The sequence below is a fragment of the Mytilus galloprovincialis genome, chromosome 7 (genome assembly GCF_965363235.1).
Source record: "Mytilus galloprovincialis chromosome 7, xbMytGall1.hap1.1, whole genome shotgun sequence".
In the NCBI taxonomy this organism is placed as follows: domain Eukaryota; kingdom Metazoa; phylum Mollusca; class Bivalvia; order Mytilida; family Mytilidae; genus Mytilus; species Mytilus galloprovincialis.
In genome coordinates, this window is record NC_134844.1 from 13,222,572 (window position 1) to 13,243,474 (window position 20,903).

Below are 20,903 nucleotides of genomic sequence, written 5' to 3' on the forward strand. Positions count from 1 at the left end.
AGACAAACTTTAATAACAAAACAAAATTATGATTAGGTCAAGTAATAGCCAAACTAATTACCGTCCACATTTCATAACATAACCGTAATCGAATATTGCCAAAGGAGTAGGTCCGGTAAGAGCCGATTTTGGCCTCAAATTTCAGGTTCATCTAACGAAATATTTTTGACACTTTTTAAACACTTTAGTGTCTATTTCAATTGATACAATTAGTTTATGTGAAAGATTTTAACTGATTAAGTCATTAAAAACGATCCGATTAAAGCTTAAATATGAAAAATCTATCAAATATGCAACAAATCGTCATTTTGCAGATGGTTTTTGTCAAAAATGAAAGTGGCCGCAACTTTTATATATGTTATGTATTATCATCAAATACAAGTTACATTTCAATATTATGAATAAACACGAATGCGGCCACTTTCATTAAAGACGGAAACCGTCTGAAATTTAACTACAATGCTAAAATTGTGAAGATTTCAGTAATTTAGCATGATTAAATGATAGAAGTACCCGATATATGTGCAGTGTATTGTCCAAAACAGCCCATATTTGTGTAGCAGAAGCATTCTGCTTTCCAATAAATAATTAAAAGATTACATTTTCACAATTTTGTAAAACTGCTATATTTTCGGGCCAAAAAGGGTTCTTACTGAACCTACTCCTTTTAATTGCGATGAATCATGGAAAGGATGCTCATAGTTCGTTAGAAAAGGCTATCATATGAGCTTACATGAGTACGATCAATGTTTTGTTTTCAAGTGCTGTATTTTTTATTATTTTTATATATATTTTTGCAATTGCAGTGTTGTTTCTTTCGATGACAGTCTTTTCTATCCTTTTATGTGTATTTCTGTTGTGTCGTAGTTCTCTTATATTTGATGCCTTTCCCTCAGTTTTAGTTTGTAAATCGGATTTGTTTTTTCTCTATCGATTTATGAATTCCGAACAGCGGTATACTAATGTTGCCTTTGTTTCTTTTAGTCAACTCAAATGCGACATAAATTGAGAAAATAACTACTTATAACATACCTATAGTCATAGTTTGTGCATCGACATATATATTATCTCCTGTAAAGATAATACGAAAACAAACTATTGCTAGATATTGAACACGTCATTTGATTAAAGTAGTGGATATCAAAATATGCGATCAAACTGTGTATTCTCTATTTTAATGTTAAGGGTTAGTAGTGGAGCGGCGAATATTGAGAAAGTCGCTAAGTTTTTAACGATTTTAAATTACCTAAATACCTCATGCAATTTTAAGATCTTGAATTATCTATCGATTATTCAGCTTTAGAAAAATGTTTGTCGTAAATTTCAAATGTGGTACAAATGACGTTAAAAATAGCATTAACTGACGTTACCCAATATGCATCGAATACCCCACTACTGATTCGGTAGACAAATTTCATAACAAACCCATTCTAAAAAATAATTTGTGAACGAAATTGGTAAATACAGTTCTTCTTGTACTTCATAATATATATGGGCATTTCCAAATAGTCATATATGTAAAGCACAATGCATCTGAAAATGGTTGAAAATAACACTGAAAAATCTTCGTTTTTCACCTAGCATCATTTGCACATGCAGTTTAGGTGTATTTTAAAGGCACAACAGTAAAGCCGCCTTATAATACTTCAATCGAATCGATTTACTTTTTGAAGTTAATTCCCAATAAGATAGATAATTGGCTAAATATCTGCTTTTTATCCAGATTTAAAGTCCGAATATTTGTTACAGATTTACCGACATTGTTGTGGTTTCTAGTTATAGTCCCACATTTGGCTATTTAGCGAAGGTCATTTGTAGTCATTTTCAGACTTATTTCTTGTTCATTTTATAATTTCCGAAGCCTTTGATTAATTGATGTTGTTTGGTATTGTTGTGTATTCGCTTTTGTTGAATTAAACTGGGAAAGTGAATATCATTGTAGGGTTTGTTTGGTTTTCAGGTGTGTTTGATTTGTTTTTTATTCAATAAAATGGAAAATTTAAGTTTCGTTACAACTGGTCCCGCCATATGACAAACAAAAAGGAGAGTAGATGTTGGTGTTGACAAATGTATTATCTGCAACTCTGTTGTTAATGAAATTTCAATAGCATCAACAGAATCTGGAAGAAAAAGTCTGATAAATGCTGCAGCAAAGAGACGAGAGGATGTTTTCAGTTATTTGAATGGATTCTGCAATAAAACAGCAAGTGAACTACCCGTATTTTTGGTATCATAGGTCATATTATAAAAGCTACACAAGTCAGCAGAATTTACTTGTGCAGCTATTTCAAAATCAGTATCATGTATTTCAGCTGAAAACACCAGATATAAATTCCGATTTATATAATTCTTTGGTGCCTGAAAATATTGATCACAATACATCAAAGTGTATTTTTTGCAATAAAATGTTTAATAAAAGGGTGAAAACATTACATGCAATTTCATCTGCTGAAAGGTTAGTCGATCTTAAAGATGCTGTTGTTAGAGCATTCGACGCTGAAATGATTAATCAAATAGGGCAAGCTAATTTGCTCAATTATGCAGTGCATCACACAGTATATCCGACCACATACTTGGCATATAGACCAAAATCCTCTGATAAATCTGCGTATGATTTGGCATTTAAAAGAGTAGTTGAAATTATAGACAGAGACCTTATTCGTGACAAAAAGTCTCTTGTATTGTCATCACTTTTGACAATGTACCAGTCTTTTTTACCTGATAAAGTAAGTGAGACATGCTGTAATTCCTCTAAACTTAAGGCTTAACTTGAGAAGCACTACAGGGATTCTATTGTATTTCTTGCTCAACAAGGACAAGGTCAATCTAGCAATGTATTTGCTAGCGATATTTCCATTGGAGAGTCTGTTAAAGCAGCGAATAACATCTAAGCAGAATTAGAAATGATTGAGATGAAAGCTGACTTAAGTGCATGTAGCTCCTCCAAATCCAACGAACAAACCAATATGCATGTACTTTATGAAGCAGCCTCAATATTAAGACAAAAAAATGGAAAATGTTTATATATCTTATTGTTATCCTGCAAATGACGATGCATCGTTGGAAAGGTCAGAAGCAATGGCGCCACCCTGTTTGATAAGTTTTGTTACTTGGCTTCTTGACAAAAAGTCTTTCGAAACATTTTCTTCAGTACCAATGGATATTTCGCATGAAATTTGAAGAAAATGTGCTGTTCTCGCAGAGTGCTAGTGTAAAATTGTAATAGCATAATTACTCCATTTAGTCTTTATTTTGCAGTACAGTTGTATCATGAGTTCGGATCGAAGTCTGTGATTGCAAATTTAAATGCGCATGGTTTCTATGTTAGGTATGACGAGGTTCGGAGGTTTTTAACTTGTGTAGCGAATGCTGAAATAACAAAAATACAAGGTGGTTGTTATGTCCCATTCGGTATAGCTAACTGTGGTTCCTTATTCCAAGAAGGTGTGTTCAATATTGTCATTAATACCGAAAACATGGAAAAGATTGACGGTAAAAACACATTTTACTCGATGGCGCGTGCTATATTCCAAAATCGATTCCTTCATGGAACACCCGGATTTAGTATCAGACAACGGTTTGAACGAAAATAGGACAAATCATTAGTCTATGACGAAAAAGCATCCTCGCTGATGCAGTGCTTACCCTTTACAAAACCAAAAAATAAGAGGCGAACCGTCGCGACGTCAAAATGCACTTGAAATGTTTTAAAAACATTTGCAAAGATCCAATCGGCCAGACTTCAGATATGTTGTGGTTTATTCGTAGAATGATAAGCAGAGAGGGATATGTCTTGCCACATGAATTGTCTAGTAATTGTACGGAACAACTTGTTCCATTTTGACAAATTTAGTCAACCCAAAATAATAATGTGCATTTGGTTGGAAAACTGCGCAAAATGACAAGTTAGATCTAGCCAGTTTTCTTTGAGGAACAAATGGCATCAGACTTTCTACAAGATCTAATGTGTTCGTGTAAGGGGGGAAAAGCATGCCAGGCAGCATGTGTTTAGAAGACCAGGGTCTTCCTTACTTGTTTTTACTTTTTGCACTGATTTATGTTTTTGTCAAAATGTAGGTAGTGCACAATGTCCAGGCAGAATCAGCCGACTTAGCTGATGACACAGATGAAATAACATGAAAATAGGTCTTGTTGTAATATTTTGTAACTTTATTTTAATTTGCTATAATTTTTCGATGTTTTATTTGGTATGAAAATAAACTCATCATATATACCAAAACGGTCATGTCGCAATTTTTGAATTTATTCTACAACACGCTTGCACACATTGAGTAATATATCACTGCAATAACTATATTATATGAAAAGGTATCTTGTATTGAGATAATTTGAATTAGTTTTAAGAAAACTCAGTGACATATCGAATCCTTGAAAACTGAAAGGAAATTTAACATGACTGCACATTTGTTTTTGATTTATCAACTATGCATTTCGGATTCTCTTTGGAAAACTTTTATCATAAAGTTTTCATGAAATGCTATTTGTCGAGGTCAAATATCAAGGTTATTACGTTATCGTTTTTATTACGCTTTATAAATTGTATACCACGGACTACCTTCATAAAAGTTAAATAAAAAGTTGTTCTGACGTCATTTGCAAATAAACGACTCATATAATTTGTTGAATAGATAATTGATTTTGAGAAATATAAATGATATTGTTTTCAGAAGGAAATAAGAATTTTTTAAGTGATAACCTTTGACCTTAATTTTCGGTATAATTGAACGAGATTTTATATTTACGACACATATTTTCAAAAACTACAACTTTCCAATGAGCTATTAAAAGCCCATGAGGTATTTGGGTAATGTAATTTTTTTTTAAAATTGTCCTCCCCGCCGCTCCACTATAGTATGATATGTGTATATCTGTTATATTGTAATTTGATTGTCAAGATTCAATATTGTTTATTGCGAACTCCAATATTTTAGTTTCTTATGTTAACTTAATTCTGTATGTATGTACCTGTCCAAAGTCAGGAGCCTGTAATTAAGTGGTTGTCGTTTGTTTATGTGTTTTTCGTTCATTGTTTGCACATAACGTAGGCCGTTAGTTTTCTCGTTTGAATTGCTTTAAATTGTCATTTCGGGGCCTCATATAGCTAATTATGCTGATTATGCGGTATGGACTTTGCTCATTGTTGATGTCCGTACCGTGACCTATAGTTGGTAATTTCTGTGTCATTTTGGTCTCTTGTGGAGAGTTGTCTCATTGTCCATCATACCACATTCAAAATGATGCGGAATTTAAACTGTAAGCGGGATCCCAACCCTCCCTTTTACCTGGGACAGTGGTGTAACAGTACTACATAAGAACGAACTTTAAAAATCAGTTGAAAAAGGTCTTACCTATCTTTCCAAAATACAGAGTTGATGTGGTCGGGTACTTGTACATTCCTAAAACAAAAAGACACTTAGTACAAATATGACAGTATTCGCAGTTACTGACAGCTAGTTCAATGGCAATAACAACTTGTGAAGAAAATCATGCATCCAAGACATTTCACATATTTATTTTAATAGTCATACATTTGAAATGCCTGCAACCTAACGTTTAGAAAAATATAACATTGTGTGTAATCGGAAGGTCAAAGCTTCATATTTGGCGTCTATTGACAAGTTAAAAATCAAATTACAGGATCAATATAACTTAACAATTCCATACGTTAACTAAATTTTATTGTTATGTATCCACTGTTTGCGTAAAATATCATGATTTTGATATTGAAACAAAATGTTGGCGCTAAATCTTAAATTTGATTTTCAATTTGTTTTCATTCTATTTTGTAACCAACAGCAATTATAGTTGGTTTACTTTTTTTCAGTTCATTTTTCTTGAGATCGATGTAAATATATCACAAAAGTAAGATTTATCTTTTTGTAAATAACATAAATTAAAATAAAAAGATAAAATACGTAACACATACCAGTCATGGTTTTCTCATGGATATGATTCTTTTCATCTATATAAGAGAAACTTTATATATCAAAATGAATTATGTATATAGCTCGTATTTTCATGAACTTAAATGTATTATTACCAGGATCAATTCCTCATTCCAATTGAAACTTCGTTTAGATCGGTCTCTCGTTATCGGAAACGTTTGAAAGTTTAAAACACGGAAATGTTTTTTAATGAAAAATAATTATATAATGCAAGTTAGTCAACTACATCAGCTTATTAATTTTATCAAAATTCGTTTATGTCATCCAATCCAGATTTCACTTACTAATATTTATAATCATACATGGAAAACAATATAAATATAACTATTGGTTTTATCATTGTAGGACAGGTCATCATTTTGTAGATAAATAATGTAAATGGATAAATAGATAAAAATGAATTTATGTATTGGATTCAAGTTAAAAGTTGTCTTAAGCTGAAGTCATATTGAGTCTTTTAACATATTTTTTTTGTATAGACACATATTTTCAAACACTTGGTAAATTACTTCAACATTCTACTGACCTTCATAATTACTATACCAATCATTTAAAAGTCTCAAACTGCATTGATTTTAATGCTACGGTCATAATTGGACGAGTTGACGTATTAACGATGATGATTTACTATCCTTGTTTACTTTTGTGAAACCACCAGACTGTATGAGTGAACACGTCTAGATTTCAGTTTTACAGATTGGAAATTATTTCGTTAACTTTCTAAGTAAAAACCTATTGATTCGGATATCTCAATACATATGCATTGCATATAACTTGTTTTTATTCTGTGTATTGAATAATTTGAATAAAAACAGAGGAGTCATATACAAAAGAGGCATTGGAAAATCATTGGTTCAACTTCAACAGACAACACCAGATAATGAAAGGACAAACAACGATAAAATACAACCTAGTATAATGTACAAATAAATAAATGACCAAAGACTTTGAAACAGCATGTAAGTAATATTTAAAAGGAATAACTAATTAGCATGTATTAACGGCCTGCAGAGCTCTGTACTAAAGTCATATGATTTTATCCAGTTATAGTCTCAGCGGCAAGACCCCTTTGGTTACTATCTGTGATACCGCGGCTGTAAAATGGCATCTGGAATTTCTTATCAGTCACGTGATTTTATCGAGTCCGGTAATTATAAAGTACCTGTGTGAAATAGGAGATTAATTTATAAGAAAGTGGCACTGTAACATATAAAACCTCTACCTTCAGAAAGAAGTCGTATGATGTAAAAACTGCAACAGTTTAGCATGGAAAATTGTATTTAATTAAGCATATTTTTGCCTTTTACCGTTTGTTTTAAACTGTTCTAAAAGTATTTTCCGGTTAAAAGCGGATCCCGAGTAAAACAGTTAAATACCGACGAATCGATCAGGTTTCACATGACGTTTAACAAAATAATGTAGACAAATCTAGACATAGATATTTTTACTGTTGAAATGTGCAAAGTTTATCGAGATTAAAAAAAAAAGGATATATACTTTCAAGTATTCTAAATTTATGTACATATGTCATAAAAGTCATTGATTACATTATTGAAACTGGACAACTAAAATGGGGATAATATGTTCGTAAATATATATATATATTTTCTTAAAAGTGTTTTAATATACTACGGGACTAACCTCCTTGCTACACTAATAGGCAGACACGATATTTAACAAATGACCGCTTTTCAATGATATTTTTATAAACTGAAACTCACATTTTTGTTAAGAAACACTGCGTACAAATCAACAATAATGGAAAACGTGTGTTTAATCCGTCATTTATGATCACAGTCGTATTGTTGTTGTTTTGGGATCGAGTTATTCGCCTTCGAACGTCCTATTTATCGATTTGTTGAATCGTCACTGGGCCGGTTTCCCTGTCGAGTTTTTCTATCAGTGAGCTTTTCTTCAACATAATATCAATAGTTATCATCTCATCTATAGGTATAGACGTCACCATTTCGTGTGTGGTTTCAATTTACATTTATTTATTTTTAAGTGTCACTTCCGCGGGCCGTATTTTCATCTTTCACCACCAAATTTGCAATGAAATATTATATTTTCAGTCTTTTAATGATGACGTAGTGAAAGTTTGGAACCTGCCGCATCACAGGGTGTATTTGGTTTAGAATGGGAAACAGGTGAAATGTTTTTACGCAGCCTTTTTCGTGACGTCAATGCCGTTTCTAAAAAATGTCATTTTTTGAATGAAAAAGCACGCGAGGTTTGTCGCATTTTACCGCCATTATGAGAATTGCTGCCAGGCTGGAGTCTCTTTGCAATTAAACATTCGATGATGGGTCGAATTCCGTAAGTTAAGATTAATCTAAATTCTAAAATGACGTGCTTCATTCGATTCAACAAAACCGTGATAAAATTCTCGATATATCTATACCTCTGAGAGATACATAATAATGAATGTTTCAATATACATTCCACGTAAATCCACATGTATCAGAACCTATTTACAAACGATATGCCGATATTTTGTTTTTAAAACTGAAATTGAAATAAGACTACAGAACTATTATTCTTATTCGAATGCATATCAAAAGAATTAATGTACAAGAGATCATATACTATTACATTTAAATGTTTCTTTGAGGTATGTGTTTTTTAATTTTCTATTCTAATGCATTTTTTCGCATATTTACTGATTTCAACAAGTCAACGTGTCGGCTGCTTTGTTACGAAATGTCATCTTTTGGTTTGACCGTAGGTTACGAGAAAACATTTAGATTAAATATGGCAAATGTTCATTTTTTCTATTGGTCCTTTACGAAATAATTCATGCAAGCTACATATTTATTAGAAAGTTTAATCTTTATCTAATAGTGACTTAAAAAGAACAGCAGCACACACGGCATTCCCACACTCGCTTCAGTTTTTAAATGACCGTATTTGTCTCATTAGAATCGAAATAATTCTTTGCAGCCAAAGATTTGTTTTAAATTTACACATGGCCTGGGTCGTGATATTCGTTAATTTTAATTTAGTCCTGGTATCTATGATGAGTTTATTTATCCCTCGCTAACGCTCAGAATAAAATTCGAATATCACGGCCCAGGCCACGAGTTAATTTCAAACAAATCTATGGCTTCCATGAATTATTTCTTAAACATTAGTAAATAAAATTTAGTTTTAAACGTTATTGTTTTGGGGTTCCTGTTTCCATGGAAGTAATATTGAAAGGAACAACATCGTCGTCACTTCAAAGGTTTCATCTGCGTTACCGCCCATTTTTCGATATCTCGTTAATTGGTTTAATATCTGGCATGTAAGATTCTCCGCATGTGATCGATCAAATCACTGACATTTTTCGGTCATTTTCGTGTTCACGGAGAATTACGAACAGACAAGTTTTTGTCGTATATACGTGCGGAGTAACACGAATAGTCCATTCGTTACATTCCGTTCATGTACGCTGCCGAATCGAGTTATTCCTTCAATTGTAATTCTAGTCTAATTTTCCAATCTCTGGTTAGTTCGATCTTAATAGTTTAAACTGACAGCTATCACATATGAAATTGGAGAACAAGGCTGGGTCATTATCAATTTTAATATTTACAGACAGTTAAAAAACCAAAGATGATTGTACAAAAAAATACGTTTGGATCCCCTTTTATTAAATACGAATAATTTTAAGTCTTTCGTGTATTAGTCAATTAAAATATTAAACCACATAATCTATCTCAGATTAAATAATTGTTTCTTAATAAATGTCAATAAAAGAAACATTGTTTTAATATTTATTTATTTTAACTAAAATTGAAACCACAGAAATATATTTTTTGTCCATACTGTTCTAACAATATCAAGAGGACATTTTATTCGGATATTTTAACTAGCAAAAAATAATTTAAAAATTATGTATTAATGATCTTCATGTTCCTTTAAAAAAAATCTAGATGAAATAAATTAAAGTTACTAGATTATATCTGGCATACAGATTATTCTGCAAAGTTCATTTACATGTAATAAATTTTATTTCAAATATTTCGTTAAAAATAAATACCCTTCTTCAATCATTTAAAGAAAAAAAATGCCTTTGAAAAATGCAATTTAGTCTTTAATTATTGGTTTACAGCTGAATTAAAACTTTAACCAAATTTAAAAAAGGAAAAACAATACATTTCAATTAAAAACAGTTGTTATTTGCAAACTAATCTAAAGGAATTTTAAAAGTACTTATAGGAACAAATTTAGCCAATGCCAAAATAATATAATTAGAAAACCTATACATATTTTTGCATGGAAACTTTTATCCAAATTATATATCATTTATTTCTGAACCTTTTAGCTGAAATCAGTAATAGTATATCACTAAATATTTTATTTTATTGTTTTAAACAAGATAAATGAGTTACAAAACAATGTTATTTTACTTTTAATTCCTAAAATATTAAACAAAAAATACTATTCACATGTTTAAAATTAAGAATGGAAATAGGGAGCGTGTCAAGCCCGACCATAGAGTAGACAACAGCCGAGAAACTCCCGCACCCGGAGGCGTCATTTAGCTGGCCCCTTAACAAATTTGTATACTAGTTCAGTTAATATGGACGTCATACTTAACTTAGTTTCAGTTTCTTAAAGTTTAAAAAAATATTATGAAAAGATTATTTTTAAACCAAATAAATTCATTAAAAAGGATTTAAAGATTTTGATTGGAATAAAATATACATTTTATGATTTAGTTAATTGTCAACAAATATGACAAATTTTATGTTGGCGATTTAACCAATTTTTCGATAAAATATGATTGTGTGTTGAAACTTCAAATTAAAAAAAAAAAGGCATATGTGTTTTATAACTAAATGAACAGTTTTCATTATAATAGACTGTTATAGTGGAGTGACAGATCAAGGAAAAGGTGCTTATTTTACGACTTTAATGGACCGGCATACCAGCTTCTAAATTTCCTGTCGACAAACTGCGAAAGGCTCTTGCAATTAAAAAAATAATACTTGCTTTAAACAAAAACCTGTGTACCCTATTTCATCTTGGTTTGGCATTACAATTACACAATGAGTTTGGCTCTAAAAAAATTATTGAAAATCCAAACTTTCCTTGTTTTTGTGCATCCTACTCTGAAGTAGGTAGACATCGGACCAGTTTAGCCAATTTGGAAATAGAAAGAATCCAAAACATGTCCTATATACCTGTATTGTCTATTTAGAAAAGGTGGTCGTATTATATAGAAGGGAGCAGGAAATATTAACTTAAATGCTGAGACAATCGATGGTAAAAATACCTTTCACTCCATGGCTAGAGTTGTACTTCAGTACAAACCGAATCACCAAACGCCCACATAAGTTCCTTCAAGGTTAAACGGTGACTAGAAAAATCTTTAACGTTGAATGATTCGAATTCCAATCTTATGGCATGTTTACCTATAGATAAGCCAACAGAACGGTATATACCTCCTCGTTATTCTGATGTTGATGGGAAGATTGTGTCTTGTTTCATGGAAAACCTATATATATCTGTCCTGTCTTTGGTATTTTTGCGACTTCTTTCGAAACGAAACTTAGATTCGGTTCCATTTGCTGCAGAAAACTTAACAAATTACTCCTTTTTGGACCGGTTTTACAAAATGGTAAATCTGAAATTTCGTCTGTAGAATATGCCTCGGTTATAGATGCCAATACTAGCGACATGGCAATAGTATTTACAACTATGAAATAATGTTTAGGTATGTCAGAACATGCCGGTCAACAATATGATGTGCAAACATTTGACAATAAACTGTATGCTGTTGCCCAAATGTTAAATGGTATTTGCCAGACGTTTGTCAATCACACATTTTATGACTTGGAGGAAGTCATGGCTTTTCCTGTTTTATAGTAACAGTTGGCAAGTTATGGGCACTAGCTGGTCGTTATGACCTTCTTATTGACTCTGGTACTTATGCTTCGAATACTGTTGATCAGATGATTGTTGGAAAACAGTTTAATCGTGTTGTTCAAGGATTGACTTCGGCATATGAGGCTCTTTAGTTAAATTTAAAAGATTGTTTAAAGACGAAAGTCGTTTAAATAATACTGGAGGCGTTCTTTGACTGTCACAGTGCATTTGCTGAAACACACAACAGGACTGAAGGATTTTAACAGTTCTTTTCTGTTTTTAAAGAACACAATGTTGTCATTGTTTGAAGAATTTAGAATACACTCTTGTAAACTATCACCAATATTCGCTTTTCGAATATGTTTCTTCGTGCAGTTGAGCTATTGTTACAAATTATTAGGGCTGAACGGAATGGGTTGTAGCTTTCACATTTGCAAATCGTAGCTGCAATGTTGCCATACTTTTTCATTACCAACTGGACGAACTATGCTAGGTGGATACCAGCCTACATATTGGATATGTTGAATCTGTCTGAAACGGTAAAATCTGTCTTTTTGTCAGGTGAGTTTTTAATCAGACAAAAACCTGGGGCCTAAAATAGTATCTGGAGTGAAATGGCTACTGGGAAAACTATTATTAAAGATTCCAAAGATTGTAGACGCTTCATAGGACTGACAAGGAAAAAACCTGCTTTACTTCGATGGATGCTTATAAGACACATCCTTGCGCATTTAAGTTCTGAAAAGAGATCAAGATCGGGATTAGCACCATATGCAAAAACAGAACACGAAGAAAACAATCCAACGGCAATGTCAAGAGACAAGAAGAATGTCTCTGATTTGATAGGGTATATGCGTTCAAATATGACCGATCCATTTAACGTTGTCGATCATCTGTAGTCATTGGTAAATATATCTACAGAGCGTAAAGCCTCAACTGATATTCAGAATTCTCTTCTTAAAGCTCTTGAACGTGGCAATGAGATGGTTAAATCTTTAGTGGAAGACTGCTTTAATGAGTCTGAAACCCATGTCTTCTACAGGCCTAATTCGAGGTCTCCTCTCAATACTTGAAGTGATACGACCAAGACATCAAAACTAAAGTGTAAAGCCGGTTACTTTGTTTATGCCCATAAAAACCCAGTTCGTCGTGCGTTAGTTCTTGCTGATGTTCGTGAGAATACGACTGTAGTCAGGATCTTTTAAGCAATAACCATATATTGTTTTTGAAACCCCCAACCCTGTCTTTTTTTTTACAAAAAACTAAATATCACTAAAATAAAATTTTGAATCAAAACCAAAAAATATACAGATCTTTAGATTAATATAACAAAAAATTGTGTAAAGTTTTAAGCAATAATCAAAAATTATTTTTGAGATACGGTGCGACATGATGTAAAAAAAACCGTCCCCTGTTGAACAAAATACTCAATAACTCCAAAATAAAGTTTTGAATCATCACCAAAAGGTATACAGATCTTTAGATAAATATAACAAAGAAGTGTGTAAAGTTTGAAGCAATAATCATTAATAGTTTTTGAGATACTGCACAACATGTAAAAAAAAACCTCCCCCTTTTTTACAAAATACTCAATAACTCAAAAATGAAATTTTGAATCATCACCAAAAAGTATACAGATCTTAAGATTAATATAACAAAGACATGTGTAAAGTTTTAAGCAATAATCATAAATCGTTTTTGAGATATGGTGCGACATGTAAAAAAAAACCCTACCCCTTTTTTACAAAATACTCAATAACTCAAAAAAGAATTTTGAATCATCACCAAAAAGTATACAGATATTAAGATTAATATAACTAAGACATGTTTAAAGTTTTAAGCCATAATCAAGAATCGTTTTTGAGATACGGTGCGACATGTGAAAAAAAAACCACACCCCTGTTTTAGTTACAAAGTGCCGTAACTCAAATAAGTTTTAATCTTATTTTCACCAAAAAGTATACAGATCATTTGACCATCATAAGAAACAACTATGTTAAGTTTCATAAAATTTGGATAAGTAGTTCTCAAGTTACGGTGCGACATGTTTACGCCGGACAGACAGACGGACGGACGGACGGACACCGGACATTTGTATACCATAATACGTCCCGTCAAAATTTTGACGAGCGTATAAAAACGATCTGATCTCTATTTTCTTTGAGGGACGTATGTCAGCAGAACTCCTTCAAGACCTTGTTTGTACGTATACGAGCAAGGGAAAAAAAGCTTGCAAAAAAAACCCAAAAAAACTGTGTATGCAACCAAATGAATTCCGCATTTACCAATATTTGTTCATGTGGTCTGATGGTTGTAGACATTATTTAACTCATCGAGCAAAATTGGAAGAAGACGACGATGAAAACGATGACTGATGTCAGGTTTTCAAAAGTTGTCATGCTCTTTGTTTGATCAAATACCCCATACAACCACTCCTTCTGAGGGGTCTTCGTGCTTTTATAAGGCAACGGCACATAAAATATAAAAATAATAGAGCTAGAATATATGCTGAACCTTTAGTCCATCCTTAAACTCATTTGATTTAATAGCCTTGTGAAATATTTGTGACAGGCAATAAATAAACATCAAAGCAAAATCCAAATTGACTTCGATTCTTTTCTAAAAAGCCGTAAAATTCAGAAATGTATCTTAAGAAGTTCATTCGATGTAAAAAAATGAATTGAAAGTCGGTTGTTGTTCCATCTTCTATTTTCTTATTGTTGGTTGTCTGAATTCCCTTTTAAATGGGCATTTGGTGGTTTCAATATCTTCAAATTCAGTTGAAAATGAAGTGTCACAGTTTATTTCATTATATTTTTTTTGTTTAGTAACAATTCAGATATTATTTGTAGACTTTTTATAACCTCTTGTGAAATAAATTGACAATAGCGAAAACCTCATTCACTAACCTTTGACCTTATTTAAAAATTTGACGATTTTACGATATGTTTGAGAAAAAATGATAAAATCGTGCACAGAAGACTAGTTTCATGATAAATACATGCAATAGTTCAAGAATTGAATAAACATTAATGTTCACCAGTCACTCATTTAATATGACTTTAAGAACACAGACACTTATCTCAGAAAAACATTCCTATATAGCTTAATATAACATATTAAGGTTTAAAGGAATTTCTTTTCTGATACAAGTGCCTGTGGTTAAACAGCATTACACAGAATTTAACTCCTGGCTTTAACATTATTATTTATAAACAAACTATTTATAAACTATCTAGAAACAAAACAACTTTAATATAAACAATGTAAACATACTAACATTTAACCTGACAGTATGTAACTCCACGGCACCAAATATTGAAATTAGATAAATTATTGTAAAGAGAAATCAGAGCCATTGATAAAAAAGGTTACCTTTTATTAGTTAACCAGTTCCCTGAAAAAAGTTTGTCTTGCTATTTTGGTTCTTTTCTAATAAGATTTTATAAGTTATTTGAACTGATTGCATGATTGCGTCCTTATAAAATTAGACTTTTCTTTTTTTTTTTCAAAAGAAGAAAACTTTGCAATTTCATTAAGTTTTTAAAAGAAAGCATTATAACAAACCTAAAGCTAGATACATTTATATAAAAAAAGAGAAATATTAGTATCACCTCCACCTACTATTAAATCAGCATAATATATAACCAACCTCTAAAAGAGGGATAATTACAAAGGCTTGGCAATCTGACATTTGATGATTATAAGACTATGAAATGCTATGTGACCTGTCTTATGCAACTATAAAAAAAACATAATGTTGCTAATTAAGAGTAAAAATACAAATAAAGGAAATGAAGCCATAATAACGATCAAATTAAATAAATGAAATTATAAATAAGTAATAATAAAAATTAAAAACACAGAAGTGAAATAATTAGTAAAATAGTTTGCTTCGATGAGCGCAACTGGATATGACGGCATATGTCCAAGCCTTAAAAGTTGGGACAACAATGGACACAATAAACACGCGTGATACAGGTCTGAGTTAGGATTGTAATTATTTATTTGACACATTATAGGTTTCTGACACAGAATAACTGTAGTCAAAGAACTTAAAATTGGATTTATGATTTGAATTTATATTCAATTTTGAGAGTATTGTGATCCCCTACTATTTGAAATTATTTGTTCCCCAAAACTAAAAAATTGAACTTGATCTGTAAAATGTCATGTTAAAACTATAGATACCAAATATCAAATCAGTATAATGGTAGTCTGGCATGACGAAAAAGAAAAGTGCAGAAAATGGATTGTGTGATGTTTCTAGGAATAGGGATCATATAACTTGATCTGAAACTTATAAAGGTAAAACTATTTGCAGAAAACAGATTACTTATGTGAAATTATGAGCCCAAGGGCCATAATTCTGCAAAAACTCATCAGACTAGATCAAAGTTAGAACTTGATCTGTAACTTATCATATGCATGGTTATATCATAATATACCAAATATAAAACCAATATCTTCAACCATGACATAAAAAGTGTGGAAAGCTAATTTGCTGGACGGAATGATTGACAGATGGACTGACGGACAGGGTGCAAACCTAAATTCCCTGTCAACTTATTTTGGTAGGGTACCATCAACATCAAATTAGAATCTACATGAACATTGTAACATTGAAACATTTACATAGAACATAACATACCAGCTCTAAATGCTGTATATAATTATATGAGCTGATCATTTAGAGGAAAGGTAACAGTAAGAATTAATTGTCATGTCAATAAAATGTTTTAGAAGGCCCCAACAATGAGTATGCTGGACATCTATACAAATGTTATACATGTACGAATATATCCATTTCTGTGTATTACTAAGTATTTAGGTCTGTTGTTCAACACTAGAAAAAGTAACCTTAAAATTGTAGAAAAAGTCAAATCATATCACTAGACCAGTCCTATACAAATATGTGCATATTTCATTTTCTTGAACGACATAGGACTCTGAGAAATAGGGGTGATAGGCAGATAGCGCCCTTCCTAGCAATTTCAATTAATAAAGATGCAGATTAAGGATTATGAAAAAGGGAGAAGTGGGACATATAGAAATATATACTAGAATCATTAATTTAGTTTGAAATGACGGAGGGATCTGGTCCTGTTAATTTCCCCATTCAAATTCATACATTTCCAGGCCTGTTCAAGTCCAACTCTTGTTGTAGAGTTTCTTGCTGTGTTGAAGACACATTGATGGCCTAGTTTTGGGTTGTTTCGTACATATTTTGGAATGGTCCTTTGTCTCGAACACATTCCCAATTTCAATTCGTTATTCTATATGTATGCTATTATATAAATGTATATTGGACATAAGAATGCAGAGGATGATAAAAAATTTCAGTATAAGAGGTGTTGGTGTTGGAGGAAGGCTCCATCTTTTTTTATAAAAGATTCATTGCCTGAATGTTGCGCCAACCCCAAACTTTTTCTTTTTGACTTAAAATTAATTAATGAATGTCAAGTTATTTTCTAACGAGTCAGAAATTATTGTTTGTAGTAAACAATCTTTTTCAACTGTGAAATCTTAAATTGAGACTACGTCATTGGGGCATTGTCCATGTAGGCAGAGACTGAATATTACGCAATGTTTTTCTGTGAAAGCGGGTCATGATATCAAGTTGGCTATGGATAATATGTAACATTTCGATTCCATATAACAAACGAGGAATAACGTTTGTGGATTTAGTTCATTGGATCCATGTAGACCAGTATTCATCAGAGAGTATAGAATTCTTTTCGCAATGATGTTGCGCGCATCAATATTAAAATTATTTTTCTTCAATTCTGCTCTTATTAAGCCAAGATGCGTGTATCTTCTGAAGAATAAACAGTGGTATTGCCTAGTGTCCAGTTAAAGTCGGACCTGTTTAATTTTTTCGGTTTGTTGAGGATGACAGCTTTAGTTTTGGTAGAATTTATTGTTACTCTAGACTGTCTGGCATGATAAGTTGCAACAGAGAGCATGCATTGTAATTCCTTATGGCTGTTGCTTAAGAAGGCTATGTCGTCCGCACAAGTTGGACAACCAACATAATTTGTGCCAATTTTAAGACCAAAATTGTGCCATTTAAGATCTTCAAGCAGATTGTTCACATAGACTTTATATAGAAAAGGTGAAAGGATACCTCCTTGTCGTATTCCCTGAGGAATATTAAAGCTATCACTGATGGTTCCCTTCCATTAGACTCTTGAAACTAGCCCTGAGTACAGATTTTTCACTATTGACCAAAGAGGATGATTCTGAGTATGGTCATATAACGCATCTAGTAGTATGATGTGATCTACCACGTCTAAAGCCTTCTGACTGTCCACAGTGATAAGAAATAAAGGCTCCATTGTGCCTAGTTTTACGTCTGCTTTAGCTTCAGTGATAATGAGACTGGCCATAAACCGAATTGAAGAGATAAATGATTAAAATTCAGTGTTAGACGAGGTGGAATGAAACATTCGAAGAGTTTTGGGATGACAGCTGTTACGGCAATTCCTCTATGGTTGTCCATTAACATTGGATTTTCCTCTTTTTTTGAGTACAAGTGTTACGATATCAGATCTAAAGATATCAGGTAGTGATGATAGTTGAAAATGTTATTAAAGCAGTTTGTAAGAAAATGAGTTACAGTTATTGGTGAGTTTTTAAAATGTTCAGCAGCAAGACCTAATTCATATGATGCCTTGCCAGAACGTAGCTGTTGAATAGCATCACAAATATTTTGAAAACTAAATAGTGGTTCGTTGTTGCCTTGTTTGCAAAGTTCATCAAATATGTTATGCCGGTAATTGCAGAGATTTAAGAATTCGGGATCATATCCATTGTGTTTGGGAACAGCAAGGTCCTCAAAGTATCTAGAGAATCTGTTTGTATGGTCAGTTGCAGAATTTTCTATTATGCAGATTGCATCTTTATGTGTGGAGCCTCTGTTACGTCGAATGAGTTTATAAAACATTTCATTGCTTGGATTGTCCATTAGTTCATTATATAATTGAGTTCTATCCAAATACTGTTCCTTTCGGAGTTGTTATCGAACATTTTGTTGCGCCAGTATTTTGTCTGTTTTGAGATGGTAATTGTTTTTGCCATGAGATTTCCAGAGTTGATAATTTTCTTTACTTATGAAATGTAGTAAATTTTTGAAAGAAACATTTAAATATATCTAATTCACCGCAATGTAATTCAATAGGTGAGGTGTGCAAGTACTCATGATTGAGTGGTTGTGTGACAGGGAGTGTGTGTGTGTGCAAGTTTTGTGACCATGTGTTTGTATAGGTATATGTGTGTGTCTCTGTTTATGTGAAAGTTAAGATATTATACTCGTAGAGCAATATTATGTTTTTCATTTATGTTTTATGTATACTGTTTCTCTGTTTACACGAAACGATTGGCAATACTTTATACAAAGTATCAACAAAATCTCCATGTTTTTGACCATGTCAACTTACCATCAGAATGTCATCAATGTTTTATACTCATATATAGGCTAATGCATCAAGTTTTTCAGTAATCTGTAGCGCATACAAGTTATCGTTAAAGAAAACAAAACAGTTATTTAATTAAATTTAAAACTTACCAAATAAGTTAAGAATATTCCAACATACAAGAATGAATAAAATACACGTGTTCGAGATACATAATAAACATCTATACCACGTGATATAAATTAAAATAAGTAGAAAAACGTAAACAGAGAGAACGTATGTTTTCCGGATTTGTTGCTATGCAGATTATGTAAACTATATAGAGTGTAATATTCTATTAACCACTTTTGAAACTTATAATAAGTTTATCCTGTGAATCCCCTGGTTCATTTGATAATTCACACACAGGGATAAACCTATTTGGGATAGTTGTACCTTTTAGGGTATTTGTTAACAACCAATTGTGCAATAAACTGAATAATTATTAAAAAACAACAACAAAAAAAAAAAAGCTTTTCAAAGCACTAGTTTAAATTGATAGGGGATTATTGAAGGAACCAAAAGAGCGGGTAAAAATTATAGGTCCGTGTGCTTGTTATCGAGATATTAGCCATTGATTTTTTTGCGGGGAAATGTCTCTTGATTGTTTATAGCTTTGTCATTGACAAGTTTAAGTTCTCAAAAACTATTAGAATATAACAGATTTTCTAAAACTATAAAAAATGGTTTATAATTGTACATGAAAAAGATTTATAAAAAGAAAAAACAGGGGTTAGTAGGAAAATATTTTTCAGGCATTTAAATGAATAAGACAAAAGTATTCTAAAAATCTGACAAATAACAAGACAATATGACAAGTGAACATCCTGATATTCAGCTATTATGTTCGATTATACAAACAGTTCATCATGAATGCAATGCTTAAGGTGGTATGGGTGTTTTCCGTCATTTTGGATTGTAAAATATATAGAACCTAAGGTCCAGATTTTCTATCAAGTTAGCAAAATTTGATTCAGGAATGCAGATATTAAAGGACCAATTTATCAGAATAAAACTTATAAATAATAATATGCGTTTACTTTTCTACATTGGCTAGATGTATAGGGGGAGGGTTCAGATCTCATAAAAATGTTTAACCCCGTCGCAATTTTGCACCCGGAGGCGTCATTCAACTGGCCCCTAAACAAATATATACTAGTTCAGTGATAATGAACGCCATACTAATTTCCAAATTGTACACAAGAAACTAAAATTAAAATAATACAAGACTAACAAAGGCCAGAGGCTCCTGACTTGGGACAGGCGCAAAAATGCGGCGGGTTAAACATGTTTGTGAGATCTCAACCCCCCCCCCCTATACCTCTAGCAAATATAGAAAAGTAAACGAATAACAATAATTGACTAGATGTAAAACTTGATCTATACATTCTATCCAAAATCTGAGACACCCTTTTGCTCTAGGAACAACATATAATAAAATCAACCCTCTCAGGATATCTATGAAGAAGCTAATTCAATTGAAAGTGGAAATTTCTTTTAAATTTTTTAGACACAGTTAACATTATAATTATAACATAATTGCTGTTATAATACTAACATTGCATTAGTGTGAAGAAGTAATCTGTTAGCTACCCACAATTATCACTTTTACAAATTTGCAATCATTATA